This window comes from Rhinolophus sinicus, chromosome X (assembly GCF_036562045.2).
Source record: "Rhinolophus sinicus isolate RSC01 chromosome X, ASM3656204v1, whole genome shotgun sequence".
In the NCBI taxonomy this organism is placed as follows: Eukaryota; Metazoa; Chordata; class Mammalia; order Chiroptera; family Rhinolophidae; genus Rhinolophus; species Rhinolophus sinicus.
In genome coordinates, this window is record NC_133768.1 from 67094721 (window position 1) to 67109472 (window position 14752).

Consider the following 14752-nt stretch of genomic DNA (forward strand, 5'->3'; position numbering starts at 1 on the left):
GAGTCATCTTCCCCAGGCACAGAGCAGGAGAGAAGAGTAGAGACTGAATCTGGAGAGCCAGTGGAGAACAATTAGCACAGAAGGATTTTGCTCAGGAAGAAAATAATAATCCCAGAGATTTAAAAATGCATATGTGGTCACTGTAAACCCTGTGAACTAATTTTTAAAGGCATATGGCTTAGAAGTCCTCACTCTAGCCCTGTCTCTCAGACAAGCTTTTCCCAAACTGGTGCACATAACTGTCCAGTCATTCTCCTGATAAATATCACCAAAGGGAAATGTCACCATTTCCCATAATAGAACAATTGCAACCCTGTTATGTCAATTAATCTGATAGATGTCTGTCCTGTTGTCTCTCCTGTTAGGTGGTGTGCTTGTTAACATGTATTCTAAGTAATTTCACTACTATGCACTTTGTGTGTGTTAGTCTTATTTTTCTGCATAGTAAGCTACTACAAACTTAGCAACTTAAAACAACAAAAACGTATTATCTCACAGTTTCCATGGATATGGCCTGAAATCAAGGTGTCTTCCATGATGAGTTCTTACATGGAGGATGTGAGGAAAATGCCTCTACCTTGTTCATTCTTATTGTTGGTAGAATTCAGTTCCTGGTGGTCGTAGGACTGAGGTATCCATTTCTTTACTGGCTACAAGTCACGGGCTACTCTCATTTCCTGAAGGTCATCCACATTCCTTGCCAAATTACACGCTACACCTTCAAGCCATGAACATTGCACAAAATCTTTTTTATGCTTCAAATATTTGCTTTATTCACTCTGAACTCTAGACTCAGTTTTAAAAGGCTCATATGTTAAAATCAAGCCCATCTGAATAATCTCCCTATCTTAAGGTCAACTAATTGAGGATCTTAATTTCACCTGAAAAAAATCCTTTTATCATGTAATGTAACATAACCAAGAGAATGATATCTCATCATATTCACAGGTTCTACCCACACTCAGGGGGAAGAGATTATGCAAGAAATGCACATCAGAAGGAAGAAATTTTGGAAGCTATCTTAGAATTCTGTGTACCACACTATGAGAGATCAATAAATTTGTGTTGATTAACCTAATACCTTTTTCCCTTAATTCTGAATCGTCCTATCCTTCAGTCTCCAGGAAAACAAAGCATGTTGTCTGATCATCATCTTTAAATGTACCATCCTGATCTTCAAACTTATTCAACTCTATATCTCATAACTTTTGAATTTCTGATTAAATAATTCACCTCCTCTAACCTATTTCCATATGCCCACCTTTAAAACACATTCATTTTTTAAAAAATTTTTATTTTATTAAATGTATTGGGGTGACAATTGTTAGTAAAATTACACAGATTTCAGGTGTACAATTCTGTATTACATCATCTATAAATCCCATTGTGTGTTCATCACCCAGAGTCAGTTCTCCTTCCATCACCATATATTTGATCCCTCTTACGTATCTCTTCAATCTTCTTCAACTTGTTTATATGTCTTTCACATTGGGGAGTCAAGTTTTGTTTTTAAAGTTACTTACACTAGAATAGTTCTTGAATGTATGAAAGCCTTTTTGACTAGTTGATTCTCTTTTTATCAAAGTTTATTGGGGTGACAATTGTTAGTAAAGTTACATAGCTATCAGAAGGTAAGGGGGAGGGGAGTGGTAGATGAGGGTAAACGGGATCAAATATATGGTGATGGAAGGAGAACTGACTCTGGGTGGTGAACACATGATGGGATCTGTAGACTAATTGATTCTTGTTCTAATGTTGTTTACGTCCTTTAAAAGGGCAAGTATGGCCATTAGAAAACTAAATTTAGTCATTAAGCACACGTTTGTATCACATAACTGAAAATGATGAAAAATAGTAGTTGTAACCAAGAAAGTAAATAAATAGACAGGAGGAAGTGCTAGGAATCAAGAGATTTGCTTATTAGATTTCATGGTAACATTGACTCACCAAGTGATGCTGGAGGATGTCTGAGATCTTTGTTCATCTCAATTAGTTCACTGCTGCAATAGGTTTTCATGATTTCCTGTTCTTGCTAACACTTCTTAATTGCCCTGAAGATAGGAGAAAAATATTTATGGGTAAGTGCATCAGACACTTATTTTTTAACTAAAATCAAATAATCAGTTGAAAATCATGTATGGTATTAATTGAGTTATAGTGAAAACAAATCTGAGAATATATTTTTGCCTCAATTAGTGATTGATAAATGTAGACTATTGGCTCCCTGGGATCTCTAAATTAGGGTTCAGAAGGAAAAAATTAAATTGCTCCAGAAAGCATCACATAATCACAACTTCCAATGATTATGGTTTCTTGATAATTTTAGTAGACAGTCCATAACACACAGCCCCCTGTGAGGGAAGGCATGTCAAACACTGTTTTACTATTTTGGCAGAGATTGTTCTTATTCTACAAAAGTTACATTCATGCCTTGAGGTGCTCCAAAGAGAAAACATTCATACAAAATATTTTAAATGTTTCTAATCTATTTGTTATAAGATTAGATTTTACTATGGAGCATAGAGTACCAAAATTAAAACCAATTATAATTGTGCTTTACAGGCTATGTTAAACTCTTGGGTGACCTGGGCAAAAAAATTGTTTTTTAATTTTAAAAAAAAGCCTCTTACATTTTGTGTAATATAGAAAATGTGCAGCAATTCTTGCCTGGGAGATTATTATATGAGGAGCAAAGCAGTATATAAACATGATGCAACATTTTGAAAAGAAGTGTGCTGGGTGGCTTTTCTAAAGAAGGCAAAAGAAAGAAGGATAGGTAATGAGAAATAGAGTTATTTGTTCAATTTCAAACCAAGTCAGTAGTAACCAGAAGCTATTACTAAGTGATGATGTGTTTTGACCTGTGAGAAATAAGTTTCTAGAAACCTGTCTAGTTTCTAATCTACATCAATTGTTACTGTTTTGGGGGGGTTTATATTTTTTTGAAAGAATGGGCAAAGATATTTATCATCCTCCTCACCTCTAGGGGTTGACGTTTTCAATGGCCCATTGATATGGCGGTGGAGAAAACTGCAATATAGATAGCTCTGTGTGACTTTCTATAGATAGTTGTCCCATAAGTCAAATTTCAATTGACCCAGGTTTAACTGAAAAGGTTAATCAAATTAGTGCACTTAGGTATGAATAATGCATAGTTTCCTTTCTTAAATAAATTGGAGAAAACTTTACAGAGGGACAGAAAGGAAAGACAAGAAATGCTAATCAATATTGTGTGAGCCACCTATGGATGACTAAGAATGATTAAGTTCCATTCAACTATAGAAAAAAACAACACAACTACTATGACTCTAATTGTTGACTTCCATTAGAGGCAAGAACAATCAGACACACACATACAGATACAACGAAAATGGTACTTGGTTCTGATATACTGAACAGACGACACATGCATGCATCAGATAGGGGTTAAAATTTATTCCATGAGAGGTTACTACTGACAGATTCTAACTCCAGTTTCTGTCAATCTTCAGACCCCCTTGAAGGAATTAAACTGTAACATTGCACTAGATGCACCCCTCATTCTCTCCTTTCCCTAGGGGAGAAACCACAGTCAACGGGATCTCTCTTCATGTTGATCTGTGCCTACTTGGGGAAGGGGAAGACACAGGCAAAGAAAAACTATTCTTAATATACATTTCAACGAGGCCCTTCTCGGTCCTGTGCTAATCTAGGGTGCTGCAAGTTCTTACTGGATTCTGGGGTTTTCTCAAAGGTATTGTGGTCTGAATACATGTATAGTTGTTAAATCTGTGTTTCTGTGGGGGTATAAGGGCAGGACCAGGATGTGCAGAAATTGAAAACTTTGTACATTGTAAGTGTGAATGTAAAATTGTGCAGCCCCTATGGAAAACAGTTCCTCAAAAATTTAAAAATAAAACTACCATATGATCCATCGATCCCACTCCTGGGTATATATCCAAAATAATTTAAATCAGAATCTTGAAGAGAAATCCACAGTCCCATATTCATTGCAGCATTATTCACAAGAGCCAAGACATTGTAGTAACCCAAATGTCTATCAAAAAACAAATGGGTAAAGAGAATATGATATATACATAAAATGGAATATTATTCAGCCTTTAAAAAGGAGGGAATCCTACCATTTGCAATAACATGGATGGATCTAGAAGACATTAAGTCACTGAAAGACAAATATTGCATGATTCTACTTATATGAGGTATCTAAAATCGTAAAGCTCAAGGAAGTATAAAATAGAATGGTGGTTGCCAGGGCATAGGAGGAGGGAAAAATGAGGAGCTGTTATCATGGACTATAAAGTTACAAGATGAATAAATTTTACGGATGTTCTGTCCAACACAATGCCTATAGTTAACCATACAGTGTTGTGCACTTAAAAATCTGTTACAAGGGTAGATTTCATGACAACAGTTCTTACCACAAAAAAAGCAAAGGGACACAAGGAAACTTTTGGAGGTGATTAATGTTTATTTACCTTGATTTTGATTATGGTATCGTGGGTGCGCACATATGTCCAAATTCATCAAGTTATGCACCTTACATATATGCAGGGTTTTTTGTGTTTTGTTTTGTTTTTGCTTTTTTTTTTTTTAAAAAAAAGGAACATTACAGGATTATGGCCTTTGGTGCTTCTTCATTTTTTGTAGACTGAGCACACTTAAAGACAACAAGGTGGGTATTCAGTCGAAGAAAAGACAACTCTTGGAAGACAAAAAGCCAAGATGGAAAACTGTTCTTCTTTTGGCTGAACTTTGACAGAGCATATAGTCTTCAGTTTATCATAGGCCCCATTGCTCTCCACTGTCCTGCACTAGGCTTTCCACATGCACAGTATATGTCTGGTAATTAAGATGTTTAGCTTACATTCCCAGAAATAAATAATTTCTTACTTATTGGTCACACACTGTGCTGCCTCGCATTTCCTTTGGAACCCTTGGGTACTTAACCCAAGGATTAAGTTTCACAGATATGGTTCCAGAACACATTGTCTGAGTTTCAAACCTGTCTTTTTTATTTACTAACTAGATGACCTTGGACAAAAGACTCAAAATTTCTGACCTCAGTTTCTCCGAGTATGAAATAGAAATGGAGATAATGTTAATACCTAACTCATAGGGTTGTTTTAAAAATTAAAGAGTGGTTAGGGTAGTGCCTGGAACACAGTAAGTGCCATGTAGACATTTGTTATTATTTCTTTTTTAAGGAAGAGGTGCTCTTGAATTGCCTGGAGACTAAAAAGGGGTGACAGAGGAAGACAAAGGAGAATCAGTGTTGATCTGATTAATTGTATGTGGGTGAAAAATGAATACACATACCAATGAACACGGGATAAACCAAGTATTTATACTAAATGAAGACACTACATCTTATTTCAGATTCTCTGAGCTTTTCATAAAATTTTAAATGGGACCAATTCTACCTCTTAAGGCATCTTTTTATTCATTTCATTGCCAGCATAAATGATTTCACTCATCTGAATGCACTCATAAGATCTGACAGTTTCCTCTCCTAAAGAAATAGTTTTTTTATTCCATGTGTTTTTATTGTATAAGTTTTCTTGCTATTGGAAATCAAGACATGTCCAAAAACAATTTAATTTGGAGTTTTATTTTTAATGGAAGTTTTAATGTCAATAATCTGTCAAAGTCTACAGAGCAGTTTAGAAACCTATTTCAGAGTGATTGAGAAAATATTCATTCATGCCAGCAATATTCCAATGTTTTTTGTATGAGACATATATGGAAAAGGTTCTAGTAGCTTACATTAGTGATTTCCAAAGCTAGTGAAAAGAAGTCACCAGAAATAATAGTGGCAGTGTTTTTAAAGAAAGAGCCTTAGAGAGTAAGGTATCAAATTTCTAAATTTAATGTTTGGTCTCTTCCACTTTGAAAAAGGAAGATGCTATATCAGTCAGCATGAAACAGGTTATGGTGAGGGAACAAACAACCTCAAAGCTCTGTGGCTTGACACAATAAATGTTTTATTTCTTGCTTATGCTGCATGACCAAAATTGGTCAGATGGAGTCATTGCTCTTTGTAGTCACTCAGGGACCTACACTGACAGAGATTATATCTCAACAGCATGGTAGGGGGAAGGAAATATGTAAAATCATGTACTAGTCATTAATGTTTCTGCCTTGAAAAGACACATGTAGGTTCAGCTTACATTTCATTAGTTACAATCAATCACATGACCATGCTTAACTTCAAGAGGACTGGGAAGTGCAATCCTACCATGTGCCGAAAATGATGAGATCTGGAATATTTATGAAGAGCCCTAATTACTACCACAGATGCTCATCTAATTTACAGGAAAATTACAAGTCTGTGTCAGATGGCAGCACTTTTAGAAAAATTAGGTCTGATTGCTTTTGCATCAATATCCTTTCTTATCCGGGGTTCCCAGACAGTAAAGTCTAACACAAAACTTCTGTGTTAGGAAAGTTTTGGGAAGTAAAATTTTATAACAGCAGGGATGAGAGTAAAGGGAAATGAAGAAGGTGAATAATAAGAGTAATTATAAGAGGATGCATTAATTAAGAGTAATATGAGAGATACCCATTCATGGGTATCAATCCCAACATATCACTTAATCTTTTGGTTCCATTTTTCGAAAATTCATATAAACTATTGTGTCACATGACTGTGTGGAAAAGAAAGGAAGATGGATTTATGCACTGTATCCTGTCTCTCATTGACCTAATTTTACTCCAAGGGACATTTGATCCCATGCGCTATAGTCTGTGCATACATAGTCACTGATTGGGTCCTGTGGCACCTCCTGCCTCACCCACAATGGTGAATTCCTGGAACAGGAGTTTAGAGGCAAGTGACTTGAGGATAAGTGTTGGGCTGCGCCTGCATGAAATTGGGTAGTTCTCACTTAGATTTGGTAGTCAAAGCAGTGGCTAGGGTGAAAAATTATCCATTGACCCTGGAGCTAGGTAAGTCCAAGAAGATCTAACATGACACTTAAGAGGTTTCTAATACATCTTCCCACCCCTAAAGGGAGTTATGATTTGAGAGTTATGGTTTCCCAATAAAAATCAAATACTGTGGTATTCCTATTTGACCAAAATATTTGACCCCTGACAGAAAGGTTGGCGAAAACAGACAGGAATGACTTTACTTCCAATAGTGTCTCTAATAAGAAACTTTAAAATTACCTGACATTCAACAGATATTTGTAAATTAATAAATATTTATAAATAAATTATGGTTGTGAGACAGTCATTTCCTAAAGGGAATCTCAGCTTGTCACTCTTGGTAAGTACTAGAAAAAACAAAATATTAATCCGTATGTCTGAATTATTTTAATAAATTTCACTTCCCGCAATCAGTGGGAAAGGTAGAAAATTCCAAATGAGGAGTTTCACAATGTGGAGATGAAAAGGACATAAAATGGTAATAATGATATACTATTACAATATGTGTTCATATTAGGCATGATAGCAAATGGGATCAGAACTACCTCACAGGTTTCTACCCCAAATTCAAGCTTTGCTATTTTGTAAAAAGTGGTTGCCAGAGGGTAAGGGGGTGGGGGATGGGGGGTGGGAGATGAGGGTAAGGGAGATCGAATATATGGTGATGGAAGGAGAACTGACTCTGGGTGATGAACACACAATGGGATTTATAGATGATGTAATACAGAATTGTACACCTGAAATCTATGTAATTTTACTAACAATTGTCACCCCAATAAATTTAATAAAATAAAATTAAAAAAAAATAGTAAAAGGAAAAAAAAAGTTATTTCTATGATAACAACATTGAATCTCTTCATTCTCATTTCTCAGCTTAAATGTTTAAAATTTCATTTGACTGTAACTCAATTCAATATCCCTTGATCTAAAGTGATGAAGCTTTTCTTAATACATAAAGGAAACATTTCTGTTTAAAACTAGCAAATACTTTCACTGGTTAGAGAAAAAACGTCTTGCTTGCTTTCTTCCTATGATCCAACAGGTGGTAGACAACAAAGACAGGGAGAATAATAAGTTTTAATTATACCTTCAAGATCCAACATATTTGAAAGCTCTTCAGGAATTACACGAGAGATTTCTCAGCATTAACTTGTGAGTGAATAAGAAATGCTAGCTCTCTACAACATTGTTGATTGTATTCCCCAGCAATGTTGTAAGGATTATGTACGGTGCCAGATGGGTACTGGATTTATCAGGGGGATCATTTCATAGACTGTGTAGGTGCATGACTAATGTGCTGTACACCTGAAGCTGAAGTAGAATAATATTGAATGTGAACGATATATATATATATATATATATATATATATATATATATATATATATATATATGCAACTATATATATATACCAGGATGCCAAAAAAATGTATACAAGTGGACAATTTGGTCAAAGTTGCTCAAGCAGTAGTTCACTGTAATCAGAAGTGTCTGGATGCTGATGGTAACCACTTTGAGCACCGCTTGTAATTGCAGAAGTCAAACCTGATTTGTATTCATTTTTGCTATTGGTGTATATTATTACAATTTTAATAGTTCTTTTTTCCTTTCTTAAAATGCGTATACATTTTTTGGGGCACCCTCTGATATGTAGTCATAGGATGTGGAGTACAGCATAAGGAAGATAGTCAATGGTATTGTAACAGCTACATAAGATGTCAGAGGGGTAGTAGCTTGGGGGAGGGAGGTTATCACTTTGTGAGGGGTGTAAATGTCTAACTATCATTATGCTTTGCACACCTGAAACTAATAAAAAATTGAAAGGAAAAAAATGCTAGTGGTCATTCTTGAAGGTGAGATGGTCAGACTTAGGTGACCCACAATACTAAAATTTCCAAATTTACAACCCTTTCTAATGATTATTTTCTTCACGGACTTCATGTGTCTGTTATTTTTTTACCTCTTTCTTATCCATACTTAAGAATGACCCAATCAAAAAACCAACACTGTAAATAATCACACAGCTTTTCTTCTCCAATTACATCAACCAGCGTCAGACGTCAAAATAGAGCATACACCAGGCAAAAGATGAGAGTATAATATCTTCCATTTTAAACAGGCATTCAGGAAATGAAAAAAATGATAGAAAGATTGATAGTGTAAATAGTTTTTAAAAAAATTCATGCCTTGGCTTTGAGAAAAAAAATGTTATTCCATTTGTAGACCCATGAAACAGAATTGAGAGTCCCGAAATAAACCCATGCATGCACAGTCAATTGATGTTTGACAAAGGTACTCAAATTCTAGGGGGAAGGATAGTCTTTTCAATAAATGGTGGTGGGAAAACTGGATAACCACAAGGAAAAGAATGAAATTAGACCTCTCTCTTACACCGCTCACAAAAATTTATTCAAAATGGATTAAAAATTTCAATGGAAAACCAGAAACTGTAAAACTCCTAAAAAAAACCATGAGGAAAAATGTCCTTGACATCAGTCTTGGTGACAATTTTCTTTGGATATGTCACCAAAAGCACATGCAACAAAAGCAAAAATCAAAAAGTTGATTATATCAAACTAAATACTTCTGCATAGCAATCAAAATAAAGAGGCAATCTCTATAATGAGAGAAAATATTTGCAAAGTATATATGTTATGGAGGGTTAATATCCAAAATATATAATGAACTTATCCAACTCAATAGCAAAAAATCTCAAATAACCCAATTTAAAAATGAACAGAGGAACTGAAAAGATACATTTTTTCCAAAGAAGATAAACAAATGCACAACAAGTACATAAAAGGTACTCAACATCACTAATCATTAGGGAAATGCAAATCAACACTGCAATTATATGCCACCTTACACCAATTAGAATGTCTATCATCATAAGGACAAGAGGTAACAAGTATTAATAAGTATTGGCAAGGGTGTGGAGAAAAAGTAACCCCTGTACACTGTTGATGGGGATATAAACTGGTATAGTCACTATGGAAAACAGTATGGAGGTTCCTCAAAAAATTAAAAATAGAACTACCATATAATATAGCAATCCCTCTTCTGGGTTATCCAAAAAAATTGACACAGGATTTTAAAGAGATATATGTGCACACCCATGTTCACTGAAGCATTTTTCACAACGGCTAAAATATGGAAACAACCTAAGTATCCATCAATGGATGAATGGATAAAGAAACTGTGATATTATTAAGCCATAAAAAGAAGGAAATCCTGTCATTTGAGACAACTTGGATGGACCTTGAAGGTATTATGCTAAGTAAAATAAGTCAGACAGAGAAAGACAAATACTGTATGATCTCACTTATATGTGGAATTTAAAACAAAGTCAACTTACAGAAACAGAGTAGAATGGTAGTTTTCAGGGGCTAAGATATAGGGGAAATGAGAAGATGTTGGTCAAAATGTACAAACTTCCAGTTATAAGGTAAATAAGTTCTGGGGATTTAATATATACCATGGTGACTATAGTTAACAGTACTGTATTGTGTGCTTGAAAGTTGCTAATAGAACTTAAATGTTATAAAAATATAATAGTCATGTGAGGTGAAGGATGTGTTAATTAACCTTATTGTGGTAATCCATTTGCAATACATATGTGTATCAAATCATCATGCTGCACACCATAAATTTACACAATGTTATATATCAATTGTATCTCAATAAAGCTGGAGAAAAAATGATGTTTAGGGGACCTGTTCTTTATAAAAGTTCCCATACTTTTGTTAGTATAGATTGATCAGCAAAATCCTACTCAGGTAGCTATCATATCAATTATAGTAAGTTATTCAGGTTTATAATATGGTTCAATACTCTGTTTCCCACAGAATTTAGAAAAAAAAATCTGCATGTGTTAACATGGTCTATATAGGATCTGACCCTGCCTTTCTATCTAACCTTATCCTCTACCAGTGCCTCCTTCCCTCACTGTCCCAGGCATACCAGTCATCTTTCTGTCCATTAATGAACAGAAACTTATTTGTATGCCTGCTGGTAAATCTCTTCTCCCAGGTCTTCACTGGGGGAACTCCTGCCTATCATTTAGGTTTCTGTATAAATGTGACATGTTCATTAAGGCCTTCCCTGAACACTCTGTCCCATATAATTCACCTTTCCCTCTCATCATCACTCTCTATCCCCTTATTTTGCTTATTTTTCCTTACAGCTCTTATCATTTCATGACATTTCATTATGCATATGTTTGTTAGTTTACTGCCCGTCTCCTCTACTGGAATGTATGCCCCCTAAGAAGAGAAATCAAGTTTGTTTCTGTTGCAAACCAGCAACTTTATCTGTGTCCAGCATATAATATGTGGTAAATAAATATCTATTGAATTAATGATCAGAATTTTACATTTCCTGATCTTTAAAATCTTTGCTGAAATGTCAGTCTTTTGACTATTAATCATCTCACTCATCTTAGGTATGTAGTATGGTTCTTTGCATTTCCACTTGCAAAGTCCTTTTGTATTCTTTGTTGGAACTTAGCACTAAGGAACAAACTTCATAAAAGTCATGGCATTCAAGCCTGTTGAACCCACTTTCCAAGTTTTTGTTACTTTAGAAAGACCCCCCTTAGAGCCTGAAATATTTATGTCATTTAATTCACTTCATATTTTAAGCTGGAAAGTCAGGCAAAATTTACTAGGTACATGTTGGCCACATATAGCACTCAGAGACCATCATTCTTAGGCCCTTTCTTGATATTAAATTAGGATAGGGTGGGTATAGTGAATATTAAACAAGTTTTACAACTCACAAACCAAACCACAATGAAAGAAGATACTAGTACTACAACTTCCACTGCCTATACCCTAAAAAAGATTGCCCCTTTCCTTTAAAATGCAACTATATGAGGGAAGCAAAGAAGTGAGTCGAAGATTGGTTATTAAATTTAGGAGCTCAGAGAAAGCAGAGAAAGTAAGGAGTAGTCTTCTAAACTCCTATTTGGTATTTTATAATATGTAGAAGAAATTTAATAATGTCATCTCTGAAAGATAAATTATTGGAAGAGGTTAATTTTAATGATGAAAACTAATCATTTAACACATGCAATGCTAAGCCCGGAATCAGAAGAGTGGAGGAAACTCCTCTAAACTCAAAACTATATAAATCTTTTTTTAAAACTATTTTTTTAACATTTTACATTTCTCACTATTTGATCTCTCAGAGGTCAGAGATATTTTGTCATGGAGGAGAACTTCAGGCAAATGATAAATTGCTGTGCATTATTGCAATTAATGCCACGTTTCCCCGAAAATAAGACCTAGCCAAACAATCTGTTTTAATGTGAATTTTGGAGCAAAAATTAATAGTAAAATAAGACTATGTCTTATATAATATAATTAATATAATATAATGTAATAATATAACACAATATAATATAATATAATACCAGGTCTTATTTAATTTTTGCTCTAAAATACGCACTAGAGACGATTGTCTGGCTAGGTCTTATTCTCAAGGAAACACGGCATCTCCTTTTTAAAACAGAAATCAAGTTTTGACTGTGAGTCAAAACAAACATGAAATATAAAGTTTTACCAAAATCTAAAGTTTCTTCTCATATCCATAGACCATAATTTAGAGTGGATCCATATAGAGCTGGTATGTAGTTTTTTTTCCCTCACAATCTCTCTCTCTCTCTCTCTCTCTCTCTCTCTCTCTCTCTCTCTCTCTCTCTCTCCCTCTCCCCTTACTCATTAAAGAAAAAACAAGCAAGTCTACACACAAGAAAGCCTGGCTTTCTTAACAACCTGCCCATTTCTCAAGGCAGACAAATAAGAGAGAAAGCATTTATGGAGACTTCTGATAAACAACTTTTTCTATTTTACTCAGGCAAACAAGAGTTTGTGTTCTGACTTGATTAGTTACTAGCTCTGTGACCTTAGGCAAATTACTCAATGTATCTGAACTCGAGTTTCCTAATATATAAAATGCATGTAATAATTCTTTTGGATGTTGTAAAGATGAAACAAGTTGAAGAGGTACAGTGACTGGCACATTAAAAAGGTAGTTTCTTTTCCTCTTACCCTTATTCTTTCACTTCTGAGTATATCTGATTCTTCTTTAAAGGGATGTAATATGAGATACATATATGCAGAATATATTACTACCCTTTTCATTACAAGATGGTAGAGTGGTTAGAAGCATGAGTTTTGAAATACAACAGATACAGTTTCCAATTTTAGCTTCTCTACTTAACTGTATAACTTTGAACCAGTCCCTTAACCTTGAGAAGATGCAGTGTCCTCATCTATAAATAGAGATGATAATAGCATCTACCTCTTATGTTGTTAAATGGAATACCTAAGTGAAATACTGACTGCCCCAATACGCAAGTAAAATACTGTCAGCCCCAATACTGGAATTGCTTAATACATTTTAGCTCTTTTATCCCTATTGTTACTACTAATAAAATAATTAATAGTAACTGTTAGTATTGTTCTAATAAATTAATTCATTTATAATTGTTAGTATTATTCTAGATCAGTGTTTCTTAATTTCCAGCTGAAGATGAACAAACAACATTTTTATGTAAGTTTCTTTTCAACTGGTCTCTTAGAGACAATGGTTGTAGTTCTGTTTCAACTTTCCTACTCCCCGACTCATTACTAGGGTTCAAAATAGAGAACATGACTAATATGGGTGAGGAAATATTGTTTTTGATGGTTGAAATCTCTGCAAATGTGAGTGACTTACAAGGCAATGTCTCTCCATTAACTGGATATGTCCTCATTCTGAGCCTGGCTTACATGAGACAGACCACATAGAAGGCTCTTTTGCAACCCATTCTCCATTCCAGAATAACAGAGGCCAAGTCTAATTTAAAAAGAAAAAAGAGTGCTAAGCCTGGAGGCTATTCATTCAGAAACACCACCAAAAATTATGGCACACAACTGGTTCCATGAAGATGCCACTGGTGCAATCATTGGGCACAGATATCACAGCTTGCCACTGATTACCACCAATTTGGGGACCTGGACACTACCAATAGAACCACTGCAACATGAATTGATTCAGATGATGAGCAGCTAAATGGAATAGTCAGCTATTTACATACTAGAGTCTCACGTAGTCATTTTAAATGTTTGTGCTGGTTTTGTCTCCTATCACTCTTCCTCCAACAGCATTCCCCACCACTACCCAATCTCCACAGGCTGAAGATGTACTGAAGAATCTCCACAGGGAAGAATCCCTTTACCCTTTAATTCATATCTTACCCTCTTTTTTTTCCTTTCAGAATTTATTGTGCATTTATATTCTGCCATTGTTACAATTGAAAGCCATTTCTGAAGTAATGCTTCAGCTATAAATCAAAGTGTTAATAGTGGTGAAGTAAAAGAATGCAAGTGAGAAAGGAGAAAGTTTTTCCCTTTAAATATTTCTGTGTTTCTTGAACTTTTTATGAGAAAAAGTTTTTGCTTGTAAAAGTAGATGACCAAATGAGCATTTAGTAAATGACTATTAAGTATTTGTGACTCAACCCCTAAATGCAAAGAACAAGCGAAATATACTCATCTTTAAACAATGACCCCAAAGCCAAAATCTGGCCTTTGAATGTGCTGTTTCTCTGCAACAGCATGCTTTATGTACTCAATGAACATTGATTAATGCCGTCTCTCTAAATGTTAACACAGAAATGTGACAATAGTATATATTAGATTGTCCTTTCAAAGGGACTATGATGAAAATAAAATGATCTAAGTATAATTTTTTTTAAACATCATACATAAAAGAGTGGTGTGGGTCAATCATACGAAGGACCATTTATTATTTGGTCACGATTTATCAAGCACATTCTTTGTA